We start from the raw sequence: 21570 nt of genomic DNA, 5'->3' as shown, positions 1-21570 counted from the left end.
GTGGCATTGACCTGGTCTCTATTCTGAGCTGCTGTTAACCTGCGATTTCTGAGGCTGGTGACTGGGATAAACTTATCCTCAGAAACAGAGGTGACTCTTGGTCTTCCTTTCTGGGACGGTCCTCATGTGAGCCAGTTTCTTTGTAGCGCTTGATGGTTTTTGCAACTGCACTTGGGGACACTTTCAAAGTTTTCCCAATTTTTCGCACTGACTGACCTTCATTTCTTAAAGTAATGATGGCCACTTGTTTTTCTTTACTTAGAATTTGCATTATGGCAAAAAAAAGCAGCTAACAGTCTGTTCAGTAGGACTATCAGCTGTGTAACCACCAGACTTCTGCACAACACAACTGATGGTCCCAAGCCCATTTATAAGGCAAGAAATCCCACTTATTAAACCTGACAGGGCACACCTGTGAAGTGAAAACCATTTCCGGTGACTACCTCTTGAAGCTCATCAAGAGAATGCCAAGAGTGTGCAAAGCAGTCATCAAAGCAAAAGGTGGCTACTTTGAAGAACCTAGAATATAAAACATATTTTCAGTAGTTTCACACTTTTTTGTTAAGTATATAATTCCACATGTGTTAATTCATAGTTTTGATGCCTTCAGTGTGAATGTACAATTTTCAAAGTCATGAAAATACAGAAATTTCTTTAAATGAGAAGGTGTGTCCAAACTTTTGGTCTGTACTGTACATAGCAAAAACATTTACATAATCTTAACTAAACGAGTCAGCGACTGGTCCAGGAGGAGCGAGGATCCTGCTCGCGAGGGCTCACAGTCTACAAGGGATGGGTGAGGATACAGTAGATGGGGGTAGAGCTGGTTGTGCAGCGGTATGGTGGAGCGAGGACCCTGCCCGCGAGGGCTCACAATCTACAAGGGATGGGTGAGGATACAGTAGATGGGGGTAGAGGAGGTCATGCAGTAATGTGGTGGGGCGGTGGTTACTGCAGGTTGTAGGCTTGTTGGAAGAGGTAGGTCTTCAGGTTTCTTTTGAAGTCTTCCATGGTAGGCGAGAGTCTGATATGTTGGGGTATATATAAAGAACACTGTTAATGACATGAACTTTTCATTTTATATTGGTATCACATAAAAATAAATATAATAAAAAATATATAAAGTTATGTGCAAAATAATAGCTGTGTGGTAAACCAAGTGAGAAAAAGCTGAATCCTCATAATCGCATTTATCTCCATAGACACAGAAGCGCCAGAAGCTGCACATTCAACTCCAAATGAAATTAGGAACAAAATATTAATTTTTAAACAGAAAATGAAGAAAAAGGTATAATCATCTGCTCAGATAATGTCCTTGCCAACATCGTCATTTACAAATGCGATTATTTCCAGGATAAGCTGAGATTTGTTACCAGACTTCGCTTTTCTGTTAAAGGAGTTGTCCATTACCTTTTGATTGATGCCCTATCCATAGAATACTGTATCAAAGTATGATCGGCCGGGGTCCCGCCCCCAGCACCCCCGCCTATCAGCTGTTATCAGTGCTGGCAGCAGCTATTCAATTCAATGGGAGGCGGATGTGCAGTATACCGCGGCGGCCACTACAGACGGATGACCAAGCTCCGCAGTTAAGCACTTCCGGTTGGCGGAAGCCACCGCCGGCACCAATAACAGCTGTTCAGCAGGAGTGCCAGGTGCAGGACCCCAGCCGATCATACATTGATGCCCTATCCTACGTATAGGGCAATCAATCAAAAAGTAGTGGACAACCCCTTTAATCACTGATCTAATATTTCATTATATGATCTTTATTTCTGATATCGGCTTGCGGCATGGCCGTGGAGTCATATAACATCGGACCCCTGCGGACAGATATCCAGCCCACGCTGACTACTACATTCCACAGGTGTTTTGCATTTTATGCCGTCACTCCACAAATTCTCCATCGGACTGAGGTCTGAGGATCGGGCGGCCTCTTCATCAATCGTGTGGGTCTGGGGCCAGGATGTGGCCCGCTTGCTGGTATTTGGAGTCATTGTCCCCATTTCCTGGGCATTACTTATTCAGCATAAGATAACATGACCTCTTCCAGTATTGTAATATATTCACACTGGTCCATGGTGCCTGGTCTGTGATAAATGGGCCCAACTCCATAGCATGAGAACATCCCCACACTATTCTTCTCGCACCTCCATGTTTTACAGTCTTCACAGTGACTGTGGCCTGAATCCAGTGTTTATGGGTCGTCTCACAAACTTTCTGCAGCCTTAAGACCCCATAACAACAATCCCGCTCTCATCTGTCCATAGAACGTCCCGCCACTTCTCTTTATTTCTAGTCAATGTTTTTTTGGTGAACTGTAAATCTTTTTAGCTGAGCAGCCAATTATTTTCCGCACTCCTTTAAACTGTATGTTTTCCCCTTTCTCCAATCAACTTCTTAATCAAAGTTCTTTCTCCTTTGGTACAATGTCTGGAATGATCCATTTTACTCACTGAACCAGCAGGTACAACATTTGTTGCCTCCTTATTTAAGTAAGGGCCATATTGGTGGAAACGTAGCTGCTATGCGTTTGGCAAAATAACTTCTACTTGATACGTCATCGCCATCTAGACACGGTCTACTTGTTTTTTGTTTAGGGAAAAATTGGAATTACATAATCAAACTAGGAAATGAGGAATATCAAAAACTGGATGTACTAATTTGTAATGTCATTTTTTTTTCTACTTCATTCTTCTGTAATAAAGTGCAGATGAGTAAAATTTTTAGTAATAATTTCGCAGTATGCAATCTTTAAAATGTTTCTAGAATTAATTAGTAGTGATGAGCGAGTATGTTCTGTTAACCCTTTCGCCGAGTATTTACAGATGCTCGGTGATATGGTTGAATCGCTCCTTGTGCATGATTTGCAACTGTTTGACAGCTTTAATACATGTGATGAATGTGTAAGAAATAGACAAACAGTCACAAATCATGCACACGGGAGCGATTCAAACATAACACCGAGCAGCTGTAAATACTCAGAGCTCGGCCCGAGCATACTCGGCGAGAGGGTTAACAGAACATACTCGCTCATCACTATTAATTAACTATTTTTTTTCCTTAATTTGTGACTGTCACCTGCAGCTGTCTAATAGACTAAGTCTTAGGCATAGCCTAGTAGACACCTATCTTTTATTTTATTTCACTTGCATATGTATCACAAAGTACAAAATATTAAAATGTTAAATTCAGAAAAATAAAGTGAAGTTAAAGCTAAATAAAACCTAATCTTATAGCTTGTATTTGGTGTCTTTTTGGCAGTTCCCTCAAAAAAATGAAATAAAATAGCAATAAACTTTAGAATATCTGTACTCTAAATTGGTGATGTTGAAAAGTATAAGTCATCCTGCAAAACAAAGCCCACATACAGATAGATTAGTGGAAAAATAATAATAATTCTTTGGTTGCCTACAGTGACGAAAGCTAACATTTCCTAAATATTAATATTGGTCATGAAATAACCTCTGTCCGGCCGTTTTGCAGTAGGTTCGGAGATGAGATTATTGAAGCACCTGAATCACCAGAACTTTGAGAATCTGATGCTTCTTGTATTTGCTGAGCTCAGTGCACACTCAGGCACAATTCTCCTGAACTGAACTCAGTTGACCAAAGGTCTTTACTGTGTGTAAAGTGAGATTAAGTAGAACTGCGCAAATTCTGTGTATTACAGTAATGATTGGATGATAAAATGTAGCTGTAAGAGGTAACCACGGATTATTATTGCATTGTAAATCAGAAATTATAACACTCCCTAACATACTTCCTGTTAAAATTCTCCACTGTCCCTTAGCTGTCATACATGGCAATGTGACCTCCAGCTGGCCCGCACATCCAAAAATCATACATTGATCTAACGCCAGGAGCCCACTACCACTAGTGGCGGCCATTGCTGTTGTGATGATGTGCCTGTAGGGTGGCGTGACTTGAAGCCAGGGGCTTAGCTTTGCAGCATGGGTGATGTAGGACACCAATTTGCTTCCCCTGCTGGTGTGCTGTCACTGAGGCGGTGCTGGTCAGCACATGCCGCCGCACCTCTTAGGTTAGGAATCCACTGAGAAGGTCACCGTGATGTGGTAGTGGGCTACATACAGTCTGATCATAATAGAAATAGAAGAAATCCGCAACAAAGCAATATGTTCCAAAGCTTTATTCCAAAAAGTTTTTAGGTATAAAAACACAGGCCAACATTTTTTGGAGGTGGAGGGCTTAATCCAGCAAGGTCCCAGGACACTGGTTTACACGTTTCAGGGCTATATGTGCCCCTTAATCATGACATATAGCCCTGAAACGTGTCCTGGGACCTTGCTGGATTAAGCCCTCCACCTCCAAAAAATGTTGACCTGTGTTTTTATACCTAAGAACTTTTTGGAATAAAGCTTTGGAACATATTGCTTTGGTGCCGGATTTCTTCTATTCCTATTGGACTCTTTGGGATTGCAGCCAGGCACAAAAGGACAGGTAAGCGGAAAAAAAACTTTTTTTTTTTACTTAAGTCTGATCATAATGTTAGATTAAGAACCTCATGTTCAGTTTTGTAAATTTTTGCCTAGCGGCATTAGATAGATGTGTGATTTTTGGATGTGTGGTCCATTTGTTTTTCTACAGTTATGGCGTAATCTTATCAGCTTGTGACTTTGTCCACAGAGAGGATCGCTGTGTATTATTATATTACAGTAAATGACCACATTATATGTTTCATTGCTTCCGCACAGTATACTAGCGATTTATCCATCTTGAGACTGCATAGGAGTCTCAAGATGGTGATTTGCAGGAGTAGTGAGTGGGCACTGAGGGTTAAAGTGAGGGAGTTGTGGGACAGATATAGCTCAGCTTCTTGGTATATACAGTATAGTCTAGAGCAGGAGCAGGGAACCTTCTTTCTGCCTAGGGCCATTTAGATATTTAAGCCATCCTTTGGGGGGGCTGTACAAATTGTGCACTAATTCCGCCCACAAAGTTAGTCTTGACACTGGCACTGGTGTCAAAACATAATCTTTCATTGCACGAGCCCCAGCATGCAGTAGTCAACGCTGCGTGTGCTCACAGAGCAAGAAGAAAAGGCTAGCCATCAAAACACAGCTTCCGTGTCATTCTGCGGGCCAGTAACGGTCATTTCAGGCTGTAAATGGCTAGCAAGCCTGAGGTTCCCCATCCCTGGTCTAGAGGCACAAAGGGACAGCTGGCAGACAATTCAGGATGTGTAAGGATCTTGGTCTGCATAGGCAGGTAGTGTAGTCAAGGGAAGCCAGGAGTCGGTACACAGGAGCGGCAGTATGGATGGAGCAGTAGCGGGTAGCAAGAGCTTGATTAAAGTCTGGAGGCACAATAATCTCTCAATGCAGGACACAAGCCAAGGTGTCTAATCATAGGATGAGCATATCAAGAATGCACAGGGTGGAGCCGATCCAAAAAAACATGTACTGATATCTGGATTAGCAAGGAAGTGTCCAGAGAGCTAAAAGTGGACAAGCTTCTGCCTGGTTCACAAGAGTTACAGGGTTCGAGTCCTGACAGGATGTAAACAAAAACAAACCACAATGATAGCTGAAGGGGCGTTAAAAAATTACATCTAACAGGGTGCTTTGGGGACATATTACAAGAACAGACAGATTTTTTATACCCAATCAGTAAATCCCTTTTAAAATTATATCAGAAATTAAATATTAGGCATCACCTAATGTCTTAGATGTAATGGTAAATGTGAGGAGCTTCCCACTAACTAAAGACTATGAGACTTTTCCAGCATGGTGCTCCGTTCCCCTCTATATTATTATTGTGTTTATCCAGCATTCCAGTAATCTCATTAGTATATCAGGAGCCTCTAACAATTGTTCAAACAGCGACTAGGCCCATTGTGTGAGTGTTGAAAGTAGATCCGGCTGAGCCGTCACCACAGGGAGTCTCACATTCAGACCCAGATAATGGGTTCGACCTGAGAAAAATACCTCCACTAATGCACACTTAGCTTTTGGGGGGGTGGGTGAAAGCAGTTCTGCCCATTCAGGGGGCTGATCCCAGTGAAGGAGAAAAGAAGTCACATGTTTATTGAGGAGTTGGTGGAATGTTGTCGAAGAGATAGGATCTAGACTGAGGACCTGGACCATGGATGGATCGATGGTTTATGGATTAGAGATCGGCTGCCGACTGGGCTGGATAAATGTGCTACAGTTGTGTGATCTGTTGTCTGGATTTGATAAACTTTCTTAAAGGACTGTTGCTAATGGATACTTGTGCTTCTATTGTTTTATCTGTCATTTGGAGGATCGTGGACTGTGACTACAGACTATAAAGTTGGGGGACAGTGAGTATCGCCTGGCACAAAGGCAGTGGAACTACAGCCCCGGGGGAGGGGATCTTGTGGACTGGAACAATTGTATTTTGAACATTTACCTGGAATTGCTGTATTACCATGTATCTAAGGAATTAAATATTGTTGCATCGTTAACTTGCCTAGGTGATTATTAAAACCCACAATCTCAGATCTTCAAGGTAAAATGGGACCAAAATACATAAAAATGGAAGAAGCTACGTAATCCGGCACCACAAACCAAAATTAGTTTAAATTGCTGTTCGTAGTCTTTAGTCATAGACATATTAAATCCATATGATTCCAAACACATGATTGGCATGATTATATAGATCCAGAAGACAAAGTTCATCTACCTAATAAATTAAATTGCATCTGTTGATTGCAATCCGCAATGTTAACCCTTAATAGTATTACATACATCTGAATCACTTTTAATAGACATAATATTATACATATTTAAACATTAGAAAAAACGAATATAAATACATTAGATATGTGCGATAATTTAATACCAGGGGGGTACAGGCATTGAATGTAATAATCCAGTATGCTTCACATGCAAGTAGTAATTTAGCTCAGTCACCTCCAATCTTGGGCTTGTTCACACGTTCAATCCCAATAGCTGTTAAAGAAAACATATTACCTGGATTAATGTCCAAAAAATGTTTGGATAAACTGGATGAAGAACGTCCAGTTTGTATTGAACCTGGCGATGCCGCAATAATATGTTCCAATAATCTATTTTTTAATGTACATGTAGTGCACCCTATATAATATTTATGGCAAGATAGACATGTTGCCATATAGACAACATTTGTGCTGTTGCAATTAATATATGATTTAATAAATAATCTTTTATAATCATGACTTGCAAAAGTAGTGGTTTTGCACATAAATCTGCAAAAGAATTTTGTACAATTTTTAATTTTGGTTTAACATAGGTATTAACTAGTGTTGAGCGAACATGCTCGACACTGCTCGGTACTCACCCGAGCATCACGCTACTTGGGATGTTCGGCGAGCACCTAGCATTTCCTGGTTACCAGAACAAACAGTCCTTCTCAGGACTAATATCCATCCCAGATATCAGGCAGGCAGGCTGTATAGGAGACGCAGTGGTTATACCAGCAAATGCTGCATTACAGTCCTGTGTGCTCCTGTTGCTGAAATTGCTGGACTCAGCTCCAGGTCTCGGGGGCCAGGAAAAATCCTTTTTTTTTCATCTAAATCTTCTTTTTAGTTTTCCTCCTTCACACTGTACAAATACCCGTCTTATTTACCTTTTGGTGTCCCCCCCCCCCCTCAAAAAAAAGAAAAAAGTGTGTCTGTGAAGGTTCAGACACAAATATATATTTTTAAAAGAGTCTGGTGTAGGCCAGAGAAACAGAAGTGTGGTTTTGCAGTTCCATGGTTCAAACCTCTTTATTATCCACTTTTGGGCCATTTTTACCTATAAAAAAAACAGTTTGAGTGTGTCGCTCATTGTTCTGCCGCAAATATATATATTTAAAAAAGTCTGGTATACACCAGTAAATTATAACTGTGATTTTGCCGTCCCACAGTAAAAAATCTCTATTATCCAGCTTTTGGTATTTTTTCCGTAAAGAAAAACAGTAATAGTGTCTCCTGATTGTTCAGACACCAATATATATGTTTAAAAGAGTCTGGTATACACCAGTAAATTATAACTGTGGTTTTGCCGTTCCACGGTAAAAAAATCTCTATTATCCTGCTTTTGCCATTTTTTGCCGTAAAAAAAAAAATTAATAGTGTCTCCCTGATTGTTCAGACACAAATATATTTGTTGAAAATAGTCTGGTGTAGGCCAGAGAAATAGAAGTGTCGTTTTGCAGTTCCACGGTTCAAACCTCCGTATTATCCACTTTTGGGCCATTTTTATCTAAAAAAAAACAGTTTGAGTGTGTCGCTCACTGTTCAGCTGCAAATATATCTATTTTAAATTGTCTGGTATACACCAGTAAACAATAACTGTAGTTTTGCCATTCCACGGTAAAAAATCTCTATTATTCAGCTTTTGGTATTTTTTCCGTAAAGAAAAACAGTAATAGTTTCTCCCTGATTGTTCAGATTGTTTAAAAGAGTCGGGTGTAGGCCAGAGAAATAGAACTGTGGTTTTCCTCTTCCACGGTTCTAATCTACTTTTTATTACCCTTTTTCCATTGAAAGTGCGAGTTTAAGCTATTTGGGACGTGGAACTGGACATTCTGGTGATGGTGCGTGCAGAGGATGGGGCTGTGGCCAAGGTGAAAATGTGCCACAACCAACAGCCACATCTTCTCGCTCCCACTTCTTGACCGAATTACTAGTGAAGGACAGAACAACACCAGTATTGCTAACTGATCAGTGTGAACAGATTATTAATTGGATAGCAGATAATACTTCCAGTTACCTGGGCACCACCACCTCCGGTCTGTCTTCCACACGGTCAAATCTTAGTAGCCGTGAGTCTCGACCGCATACTCCTCCTCACCCTGATGCTCCTTCCTCTCACCATGCCGAGTGTCATCAGACAGCAACTGATCCCAGACTTGGACACTCTGAAGAGCTGTTCACTGGTCCATTTCCAGATTTGTGCCCCTCGCCTGCTCCGCTTGAAGAGGTGGAAGAGTCGATCCCATGTAGCGATGCCCAAATATTTGAACAGCCACGGCCACAGGAAGCCGACGCTGGCAATTTGTCACAAGAGGTGGACGATGACGAGACACAATTGCCAGGAAGTGAGGAGGAGGATAGTGGTGCGCAAGTGGAAGAGGAGGAGGTGGTGGATGATCTAGTAACTGACCCAACGTGGCAGGAGGACATGCAGAGCGAGGCCAGCAGCACACAGGGTGAGGGAGGCAGAGTACCCCAACAGGCAGGAAGAAGCAGTGTGGTGGCCGTACACAGAAGGCATGCAACAGTTCCCCGTAACACCAACACGAGGGACGTTGCCAGTACAACCTGTAGGTCTTCCAGAGTCTGGAAGTTTTTTAAAGACTCTGCTGATAACCCCAAAAGGCCATTTGTACCACCTGCCATGCCAGCATCAGCAACGGTGACAAAACTACCAGCCTGACCACCACCAGCATGATCAGGCACATGGCAGCAAAGCACCCGACTTTGTGGGGCGAACCCCAGGGTCCACGACCAGTGTCAGCGGGTGTCACCACTGCTTCTTCCACTGTTGTGCGTGCAATAGAACCCCCTGTTGTGTGTGCAAGGCAATCCCCTGTCCATACTGCATGCAAAGATGCCCCCTCTTCTCAGTCTTCACTTGTTATGGCAGTTTCTCAAGAAACAGCATCAACGTCTACGTCCACATCCCACCGCAGCGTTCAATTGTCCATATCCCAGACCTTTGAACGAAAGCGGAAATTCGCAGCCAATGCCCCACAGGGCACAGTCCTAAATTTGCACATTTCACGACTGCTTGCGTTGGAAATGCTGCCTTTTAGGCTGGTGGAGACGGAATCCTTCCGCAACCTTATGGCGGTGGCCGTCTCTCGGTACTCGGTCCCCAGCCGACACTATTTTGCCCGGTGTGCCATCCCCGCACTACACAAGCACGTGTCCCAAAACATCTGCCGTGCCCTCAACAACGCAGTTACTGGGAGAGTCCACCTGACAATGGACACGTGGACAAGTGCTTGTGGCCAGGGACGGTACATCTCCCTGACGGCACACTGGGTAAACATAGTGGAAGCCGGGACCCAGTCGGACCTTGGGACGGAACACATCCTCCCCACACCGAGGATTGCGGGCCCTATGTCAGTCAGAGTTGCCCCCACAGTGTACAGCTCCTGCTCATCATCCTCCTCCTCCTCCTCATGTTCAGCCTCCATCTCAGATATCACCACATCAGTTACAAGCTGGAAGCACTGCAGTACTGCCTCCGCCAAGCGGCAACAGGCTGTGCTGAAACTCATAAGCTTAGGTGAGAAACCTCACACTGCTTGTGAGTTGTGGACAGCTGTGAAAGAGGAGGCAGATCTGTGGCTGAGACCGCTGAACCTACATCCAGGCATGGTCGTGTGTGACAATGGCCGTAACCTGGTGGCGGCTCTGAGGCGAGGCGAGATCACACACGTACCCTGCCTGGCTCATGTGCTTAACCTCGTGGTTCAGCAGTTTCTTAAATCGTACCCCGAGTTGCCAGATCTACTCGTCAAAGTACGCCGCCTGTCAGCTCATTTTCGCAAGTCGGCTACAGCTTCCGCCGCCCTTCCTGTGTTGCAGCAGCATTTGCAGCTTCCGTCACACCGCCTGGTGTGTGATGTCCCCACACGTTGGAACTCTACCCTCCACATGTTGCAAAGGATTTGTGAGCAGAAGAGAGCAGTTGTGGAGTACCAGCTGCAACAAGGCCGTCGATATTCAGGTCAGACTCCACACATAAGACCTCAGGAGTGGACCTGGATGTCTGACATATGTACCATCTTGACAAACTTTGAGGAGTCCACCAAGATGGTGAGTGGCGATGACGTCATCATTAGCGTCAGCATTCCACTTGTCTGTCTTTTGCAATGCTCTCTGCAGAGAATTAAAGAGGAGGCATTGCAGCCAGAGAATGATGAGATGGCTCAAGAAGCCGTAGCAGTCGATTACACACAGCCTAGCCTCATCTCATCCCAACGTGCATTGGGGGACAATGAGTGAGAGGAGGAGGAGGAAGAACAGGAGCTTGTATCATGCGCTGTAGACGGTAGTACCTGTACAACTGTCATACCATCGGTTCAGCGTGGGTGGCCTGAGGACAGGGTGGAGGAGAAGGAGGAGGAGGAGAGCATGGTCAGTCGTCATCTTGGTGAGGACACGGAAGTCTTGCCCGTTACCAGTCTGGCACGCATGGCTGACTTTATGTTATGCTGCCTTAACCGTGACCCTCGCATTGTCAAAATGTTGGGTGACAGTCATTACTGGTTGGTGACACTTTTAGACCCCTGCTACAAGGAGAACTTTCACTCTCTTATTCCTGAGGTGGAGAGGTCTACAAAAATGGGGCAGTACCAGAAGGCCAGTTGCTGCAGAACTGTTAAAAAAATTCCCATCTGAACAAGCTAGCGGCAGAGGTCACAGTTCGTTGCCCAACCAAGGCGTACATGCGAGAGAGATGCAACTCCAATCCAGCAGAGGCAGGGGAACACTGTCAACGTTCTGGGACCGTTTTCTCAGACCCTCCCTTCGGACAGACCCTGAGGCGCGGGGTACTCTCACAAGGAGTGGAAAGTTTCAAAAGATGGTGAGGGAGTACCTTGCCGACTGTACCAGCATCCTCCGTGATTCCTCTGTGCCTTTTAGTTATTGGGTATCCAAGCTGGACGCTTGAAATTAACTCGCTCTGTACGCCTTGGAGGTCCTGGCATGCCCTGCCGCTAGCATGTTATCGGAGCGTGTTTTTAGTGCCGCTGGGGGAATTATAACTGATAAGCGCACTCGCCTGTCAACTGACAATGCTGACAAGCTGACCCTTATCAAAATGAACAAGGGCTGGATTGGGCCAGACTTCTCATCACCACCAAATGACAGCAGAGTAACATAAAGTCAAATCCACTGTGTTATTTCGGGAGGTGTATTTACATGCACCACTTCACACCCACACATGGGTATATGCTTCCTCATTTAGGCTGTTTTATGTTCTTCTCCTTATCCTCAGCCTCCACCACCACTATACCACCAGGGTGACCGTGGTCCTTGTTGCCATTATTGAAAGTTCCTCCGTCCTTATTTTTGTCAGCTTTTGCTTGGAAGGCATAAGCAAAGACTGTGGGAGACCCACTCCCCAATAATGGGAATAATATTTTTAAGATGCTGTACTGTATGGCTCTTGTAAGGGGCATTAAAACCGTCTTGTTAAGCTACTGCGACCTCCACCACTTTTCCAAGGGGCATTAAAAGCGTCTTGTTAAGCTACTGCGACATCCACGTCTCTTCCGAGGGGCATTAAAACCGTCTTGTTAAGCTACTGTGACCTCCACCACTTTTGCAAGGGGCATTCAAACCGTCTTGTTAAGCTACTGTGACCTCCACCACTTTTCCAAGGGGCGTTAAAACAGTCTTGTTAAGCTAGTGCGACCTCCACGACTCTTCCAACGGGCATTGCATTTCCTCCTAATTTTAGTCAGCTTTTGCTTTTCAATGCATAGGCGAAGACTAAGGGAGACCCACTCCCCAATAATGGGTAGAAGGTTTTTAGTACACTGTAATCCACGTCTGTTTTAAGGGGCATTGCAGTTCCTCATAATTTTTGGAAAGCCTTCCATTCACTGCTTAGGCCAACAGTGTACAGGAGACCCAGTTGCTATAAATGGAAAAAATGGTTTAGTTAAGGCCCTCTGACCTCCATGTCACTTCCAAGGGGCATTGGAGTGCCTCAAAATTTTTGGTAGGCATTGCACTCACTGTATGCCCTATAACTGTGTAGCCGAACCGCTCCTTTTGGTACAGAAACATATCCTACAAGACATGTGTGGTTGACTGGCCTGATATTGATGTGAATGGTCCCTGTTCCTCCTGCTCTTTCTCCTTTGCCACCAAGTCATAGAACTGGGATAGTAGCAGGAAAACATCCAGCAATCCTCGGAGGAGATAGGATATGCGTCAAAACGCTGACCAACTCAGGCCTAGCCACTACTACATACATGCGCTTGCATTCCAAGAAAACAAAGCAGATGCTAACTTCCCCCTGGCGGCTGGGGACTGAGTATGGATACCAGGCCGCCGAAGCAGCCATGAGGTAGTGGCCAGCTTCGGCCTACTCCAAACTAAAAAGCCCCATTTCAAGTGCAAGCTAGCAGTATGGTATTGCAGCCTGGGGGTGGGTGGGTGGCAGGCTGTACACTTACGCTTGCATTAAAAGAAAACAAAGCAGATGCTAACTTCTATCATCATCATCATGCTCCTCACCTTGGCACTCTCAACTCCCCTGATGGAGAAGCCAGGGCCCACCGGAGGAGTCTGGTTCTCTGGTGGGCTCGTCCAATGCTGCCCTAAAGCAGGCCAGGCTAAGAAAAGTGTGTGGGAAGGTGACAGGAGAAATAGGGGCGGCTGGGGACCGTTTATGGACACCCGGCCGCCCCCAGGCGGCTGGGGACCGTGTGTGGACACCCGGCCGCGGGGCGGCTGGGGACCGAGTATGGACTCCCGGCCACCCCCTGGCGGCTGGGGACCGAGCGTGGACACCCGGTCGCCGGGCGGCTGGGGACTGAGTATGGATACCTCGCTGCCGAAGCAGCTATGAGGTAGTGGCCAGCTTCAGCCTCCTCCAAACTAAAAGGCCCCATTTCAAGTGAAAGCTAGTATGGTATTGCAGCCTGCGGGTGGGTGGGTGGTTGGCTGCATATTTGCGCTTGCATTGCAAGGAATGGGGGAGGTACAATTGAACACTGCCCTGGGACAAGGAGTTGCAATGGGATAGTTGCAAGTCTCCATCTTCTGATGCGGCAAGGATCACTTCTGATGGGCACACTTTTAGGCAGTGACCTTCCCCATGCTGTTCCCATGTCTTTTCAGCACTGTATGCATGTGTCACACAGCACATGGCCAGATAAGGTTGTAAAATGTTAAAATGACATTTCCCGGTGAATGCATTTGTCACGGTTGAAAGCAATACAAAACTGCAAAAACGCATGAAAAATCCTACTTGTGAACATAGCCCAAGGTGTGGAGGAGTATTTTTGTTTTTGGTTATTTATTTTACCTTATACACAAGTCTTTACCCTGGAAAGGATGTTCCTTAACATATTTCACAGGAAAGCAGTTTCAGTTTCGCTTTTGAACGTTTTCTTGTGAGCCCGTAAAAGTGGCTTAATACCTCTGACCACGTTGTTGACAGCAGTGACCTGGGGGTGATCCCCATGCTGTTCCCATGTCTTTTGAGCACTGTCACTATCGTTTTGGGCACTTTTTAGGCTTTCTACAGACTACCGGGGGTGACGCCGCAAAAATGCTCGGGTCTCCCATAGACTAACATTGGGCTCTTTGCTCTGATCGAGCACCCGAGTATCACGGTGAGCTCGGCCCGAGCTACAAGCACCCGAGCATTTTAGTGCTCGCTCAACACTAGTATTTACATAATATTCTAACAATATTATGGTAGTCCACCCCCTGATGAAGGACTCTCTTCCAAAACGCGCATCGGGGCTGCATCACACTTATCTCCAGGACCACTGTGCTCAGGTATTCAATCATATTGCCTTGCCTCCCTATCTTATTTGGCCCTTTCTTATACTATCATAGGATCACTTTGATTTCACATGATTCATACCCTTCCTTTCTTCTCCCCTCTCCCTCCCCTCCTCTCTTTTTTCCTGTGAGGGCACTATATATAGCCATATATACATACATAATAGGGGTGGCATTGACATACCACCATTGGGCAAACATCTATGTGCCCATTCAGTCTGGTGACAGTGCATCCCTTAATGTACATGCAATACGTTACATGATTTTCACTTTCAACCATTCTAATATGTATTGCATGTATGTTGAGCCTATGCGATACTGTGTTTGCACATGGTGGTTTATTATTTATACATGATTGACAGTATACAATATATCCTAGGCACTGTCTATGTGCACATTGCACAGACAATATACAAAATTTTGCCTATGTGATTCCTTGAAGGCACATGGTGCTTTATTAATTATTTAGGATACCATATGTTATACTTCAAGTACCATCCATGCACATAACTTCTTTTGTGGTCTTTTACTAGTTGTTGTTATTATTCTGTTCAATACATTTTAAATCTTAGTGCAGCCACTCTTGTGCATGTACTGCCACCTTAACCATGTATTAAATAAAGTTTTTTTATTCTTTCCAATTATTGTCTGATTGATATTTGGAACTAACAGTCAGTGGTTCTCTTTGTCACACGATATGGTGTAGAGAAGGTAGCTTGGTCTAACCGATAGGATGGTTTATTAGTGATTGTGACGGGGTATGCGGCAGAGCAAGAAGAGCAAGAAGAGACCACCGGACTAAGAACGCTCCAACGGGATTTATTAAGGCAGGCAGCATACCTAATTAAAAATCCAAGTTATTCCTAAGGTTCATAATAAGTCCACAATCACCGACGGGCGTGAGGTCTTGCCACAGCTAAGAGCCCCCACACTTCTTCCTCCAGAGATCTCCATTGTCTTAGGCTACCGGGAACAGCCCAAGGGTAGGGGAGGAGAGGTTTCCCCCCTCCTAGTCGATGGTTTAGTCCATGGCATGGCTCCGATGTGTCTATAAAGATGTGTACTGTGAGTTCTCCCCCTGCTTAAGAGAACAATGGGGAGTCCTCTAGCGGTGTTGACACAAGCCCAAGTTAAATTATGGTTGAGGAACAGAGATCTGGGAAAGAGCATGGGTATTTACATCGCATCATGACATTTTATACAGAAATGCAGGACAGGGAAAACGATGTACCATGACAATTCCTTCCCCTCCAATTTTGTGTACGTACGAGGGACCTCTACAGGTCACTTGTTAAGTACACACAGGCAGGGCTGACCGGACTCAGGGCTCCTCCTGCCTGGACAGTCCATCTGCATTTTGGTGTTGGCTGCCTCTTCTATACTGTACTGTAAAGTTATAGGGTTGCAGAGCCAGGCTCCATCGTAGTAAGCGTCCATTGTCCCCAGAGGCTCTGTTCAGCCAAGTGAGGGGATTGTGATCAGTAACCACAGTGAATTCTCGTCCATACAGATACGGCTTTAGTTTCCGGAGGGCCCACACTATAGCCAGACATTCTTTTTCCACAGTTGCATAGGCCACTTCTCGGTCCAGCAGTTTCCTGCTGAGGTAGGCGACGGGGTGCTCGTCCCCCGCTGCATTCACCTGGCTGAGTACAGCTCCCAATCCATAAGCAGAGGCGTCCGTCTGCACAATGAATCGCCTCTTGTAGTCCGGAGCAGCCAGAACAGGGTCACAGACCAGGGCATCCTTCAGCCGGTTAAAAGCCTCCTCACAGGCTGGAGTCCAGATTACCAGCCTGGGCATCGTTTTCTTGGTCAGGTCGGTAAGAGGCTTGGCCACAGTGCTAAAATGAAAAACAAATTTTCTGTAGTAGCTAGCAGTGCCCAAAAAAGCCATAACTTGTTTCTTAGTTTGGGGTACAGGCCAGTCTCTAATAGCCTGGATTTTTGCAGGTTCTGGATGGAGCTTCCCTCCCCCTACTCTATGCCCTAGGTACTGGACTTCACCCATCCTCAATTGACATTTATCGGGTCGAATGGTTAGGCCGGCTGCAAGAATCAGGTCAAGAATAACGGCTACTTGATTCAGATGTTCCTCCCACGTCTGGCTGAAGACGGCGATATCATCTAAGTAGGCACAAGCAAAGTCCCCACATCCCCGGAGGATCTGATCTACCATTCTCTGGAAGGTTGCCGGGGCATTTTTCATTCCAAAAGGCATGCTTAGAAATTCATACAGACCAAAGGGGGTTATAAAAGTGGACCGTCCTCTCCCTTCCTCCGTCAGAGGAATTTGCCAGTATCCCTTACTGAGATCTAAGGTAGTGACATATCGGGATCCAGCCATTCGGTCTAGAAGTTCGTCAATACGGGGCATTGGGTAAGGATTACTGATGGTAAGTTCATTAAGTCGTCTGTAGTCCACAGAAAATCGAGTACTCCCATCCTGCTTTGGTACTAACACCACAGGAGAGGCCCAAGGGCTATGAGAGGCCTGGATTACCCCCAGCTGTAACATCTCCTCTAGTTCGTGCTGCATGATGTTTCGAACTGATTCAGGTACCCGGTAAGGAGCCTGTTGTATGGGAGGGATACCATGAGTGTCTACATGATGTTGGGTGACGGTGGTTCGACCTGGTTGAGATGAGAAAGCAGCCTGTCTCTGTTGAAGCACTCCCAGCATCTGGTCTTTCTGTAAGGGGTCCAGGTGATCTCCCAGAGGAACCTGTTCCACAGTGGACGGGGCTCTCGTGGCTTCCACGAGATCCGGTAGGGAGTCCTCTTCCTCGGGACCGTCTTCTGAAGCTAGCCGACAGCTTGCTATCATTGGAAGGTTCCGGTCGTGGTATTCCTTAATCATATTCACATGGACAGTCTTTTGTCTTAGTCCCTGATCATCTAGAGCAAGAAGGTAATTGGTGTCATTTAGTTTCTTGAGAACCCGGAAGGGACCCTCCAACGTGGCCTGCAGTTTATTTTGTGGATTGGGAATAATCATTAAGACCGGTTGTCCTTCTACAAACTCCCGATAGCGTGCTTTACGGTCATACCAGGTCTTCTGTCGGGTTTGAGCCATATGCACATGACTCTGGGCGAAACTAGCAAGTTGAGCCAGGGTTTCTCGCAGCTTTAGGACATAAGGGACAACAGGGGCGCCTGTATCTTCAACTTTCCCCGCCCAGTATTCATTGAGCAGAGTTAAGGGTCCTCGGACCTTTCTTCCATAGAGGAGTTCAAAGGGGGAAAACCCGGTGGACTCCTGAGGAACTTCCCGATAGGCAAACAAGAGATGGGGTAGGTATTTCTCCCAGTCTGAATCTCTGTCCGTGAAGGTCCTCAGCATATTCTTCAGAGTGCCGTTAAATCGTTCACAAAGTCTATTTGTTTGTGGATGATACGGTGTCTTTCGAATCGCTCGTACTCCACAGGTGCGCCACAGACACTGGACTAGTTCTGACATGAACTGGGAGCCTTGGTCCGACAAGATCTCACTGGGAAATCCTACTCTGGTGAAAATGGTAGCCAGGACCTCGGCCACCTTGGCTGCAGAAATACTGGACAAGGCCACAGCTTCCGGATATCGGGTGGCGTAGTCCACAACAGTGAGAATGTACTGCTTTCCTGATCTACTTGGCTTAGCTAGAGGCCCAATGATATCAACAACTACTCTGTGAAATGTCTATTCTATGATAGGGAGTGGTTGCAGAGGGGCCTTTGGGTGATCTCCGGGTCGCCCTCTACGCTGACATATACCGCAAGTTCGGCAGAAATGTGCCACTGCCTGAGAAATCCCTGGCCAATAGAAGGTTTGAGTCAATCGTCTCTCGGTGCGGGTTTTGCCTTGATGGCCAGCAGTAGGGATATCATGAGCAAGGTGTAGTAGGGGAATCCTGTATTTCTGAGGAACAATCATCTGTTTGTTACAAGTCCAGGGCTTATCTGGGGAGGCAGCATTGGGAACCCTATACAAAAGTCCATTTTCTCGGATAATCCTTTCCCTGTTCTCCCCTAACTGCCCTGTCTCAGCTCGTGCTCTAAAACTAGCTAGGGTGGGGTCAGTATCGACCTCTTGTTGAAACTGAACTCTATCCCAGGTATCACTCACATTGTCCCCACAAGAAGAATCACTCACCGGCGGTGTCGGCGGTTCTAGTGGCCTCATTTCCATGGATGAGTTGTATGCGTCCCCATCTGCTGCTCTCTTGGCTTGACTTCTGGTTACCGCACCGACGAAGTGGCAATGCAGATGTCCCACATCATTTCCTAAAAGAACGTCTGCGGGGAGGCCGCTCATCACACCGACCACGCATTCTTTGGCCCCAAAGCCATAATCCAGGGTCACCCTCGCTCTTGGAATATATCTCTGGGTGCCTCCAGCCAATTCAATGGCAATTCCTGGTCCCTTTTGAATTGCTTCTGGCTGAAGTACGCGGGGATCGGCTATGGTGAGAAAAGCCCCAGTGTCACGGAAGCCGACAACCTTTTGGCCATCCAGCACGACCTCCTGTAGATGTTTGTGCTGACGGTCAGAAGAACAGGTGGCTGGGGCTCGCACCCCATAGACTCCTGGTATGGGAGCCAGGGTATCGGAGTCACTTGGCAAGTCGTCAGGGACTGAATCCAGCTCTTCTCCTGGTGAGGGTGTCTGTAGATAATGAACCGGCAAAGGCGGTCTGTAGCTGTCCTGCCTTCGAACACCTGGACATTGGAATTGCAGATGCCCAGGCTGCCCACATCGATAATCCTTCACTGGGGAGTTGGGACTCCAAACATCTAACTTGGAATATAGCCAGCAAAGACTGCATGTGCCAGGAGAGTATAAATTGCTCCTCCCAAGATGTGATAGGACAAACCAAAAGAAAAGGTGAAAACACCTGCACAGAAGCAACACAGCAAAGCAAAGACAAGAGCATTATCAGCAGTTGGACAGAGACAACACAGGCTGTGGTCAAACAGAGAGAGAAACCGTCTCACAGCCAGAGTTCACCGGATCAAGTCGCGGAGTGGAGCCATGACATCGAGATCATCTACATATATCTACCATACTATTTTATAGATGATAAAAAAAAAATTAGGTGGAAGATAGATAATTCGCCTCTCACCAGGACATATAGAGATTAGAAAGTGAAGGTGAAAATTTGGCCCCCATGGGACAACCGCATACTTGAAGAAAAAATGAGCCATCAAAGAAGAAAAAATTATTAACTAATAAAAAAAATTGATGAAAAATGTCCATAATAATGATGAAAATTTACTATATTAAGATAGGTGATAAAAAAGACCACGTAATGCTAGATCATGGAGAATGGATGACTATAACAAAGAAGCATCACTAGCAATCCAGATATAGTTTTCAGACCATGCCACATGTTCTAAATTAAACAATAACTGTTGGGAATCTCCAATGTATCCAGTATAACGTTGTACCCATGGCTGTAAAAGAGAATCCAGCCGTGCAGAAAGACGTTCATTTAGGGACCCAATGCCCACTACAATAGGCCACAGAGGAGGAGGAAATAATTCTTTATGAATTTTATGCAATACTTGAATAGGACAAATAGGAAAATTCATTAATATATATACCGTATTTTTCACTTTATAAGACGCACTTTTTTTTCCCCTCAAAGTGAGGGGAAAAACTCAGTGTGCCTTATGAAGCGTACACATGACAGCGCAAACTAGATTGTGACTGGAAAGGGTGAAACTATAAGATGTAATAACAGGAGTGTTCCAGAACATATAACTGTACAGTGCATAGATACAGGCAGTCTGCAATACACAGAATAGCATGAGGTAATAATACAAGGTGACGATTCGCTATGTAATACAGCAAACATACTTATAACACAGCATTGTAACACAGAGAGTGGCTTATGAACTATGCATGGAGCAGGCTGTTTGCAAGGAGCATAAGGTACAAAAATGAGTGGTAAGGCGACTTCTCCGTCAGAAAAGTAGAGGAAAAGATGGCGACTGTCTTTACTGTGACAGGAACAAGACCACAATGCAACAGGACTGTCCCGCAATGCGCTAGGAACTTCCCATAATACACGGCAAACTGAAACTAGAGTGAATACATTCAATCGCCAGCAGATGGTGCTGTTATCAAACATCATAAAAATACGGGATTCCAATGACAGAAAATAGACTGTGGTGACTGTGATAGACACAAAGTGACTAAACAGAACAGGACCATATTCCTCTCCAACCATTACAGCGACGTCTCCACCCTGTGCCAGACATTACACTGGTTGCCCATCCAATACAGAATTTAATATAAACTCATCTATCTCATCCACAGAGCGCTCCACAGCTCTGTACCCTCCTACATCTTCTCTCTCGTTTCAGTCTACCACCCTACCCGAGCCCTCCGTTCTGTTAATGACCTAAGACTAACATCCTCAATAATCTGAACCTCCCAATCCCGTCTTCAAGACTTCTCATGTGCTGCAACGATTCTCTGGAATGCATTACAAATCACAATATCCACAGTTTTAAGCCTGCCCTAAAAATGCATTTCTTTAGACTGGCCTATCACCTCACCTCATTATCTAATTATTCCAGTTTTGCCCATACAAAATTTCCTTCCAAATCAGGTCCCTCGTATCTTCTGCTCACACACCCCATCACTTAGACTACTGTGTCTGTACTTGTTCGCATACTGGCTGGTGACCGGTTCATGCAGCGTTATGTGATTACCCTTTTTATTACATTGATGGTTGACCGTTCAACCCAAGCAATTGTTCCCTTCCACCTTACGTGTCTCCCCTATTTCCTCATAGATTGTAAGCTTGCGAGCAGGGTCCTCTCTCCTCCGGTATCTGGTGAATTATGTGTTACTCTGTTATATCCTTATTGTCTGTACATGTCCTCTCTGTAATGTAAAGTGCTGCTCAATATGTTGGCGCTATAGAAATAAAATTATTATTATTATGTAGAGAAGTGAGAATAAAACATGAGCACAATCGCCTGCAGAGATGGGTGGATTTGCAGGACTCTGGTCCATGGCCAGATCAGGAGTCTCTGGTCTATGGAGGAGGCTCGCGAAGCTCTTACCTTCTGGGATCCTTGGCGCA

Source organism: Phyllobates terribilis, unplaced genomic scaffold (genome assembly GCF_046119375.1).
Source record: "Phyllobates terribilis strain yellow unplaced genomic scaffold, ASM4611937v1 Scaffold_82__1_contigs__length_6685932, whole genome shotgun sequence".
Lineage (NCBI taxonomy): Eukaryota > Metazoa > Chordata > Amphibia > Anura > Dendrobatidae > Phyllobates > Phyllobates terribilis.
The sequence above is the reverse complement of the archived record's forward strand: the minus strand, read 5'-3'. Positions refer to the sequence as shown.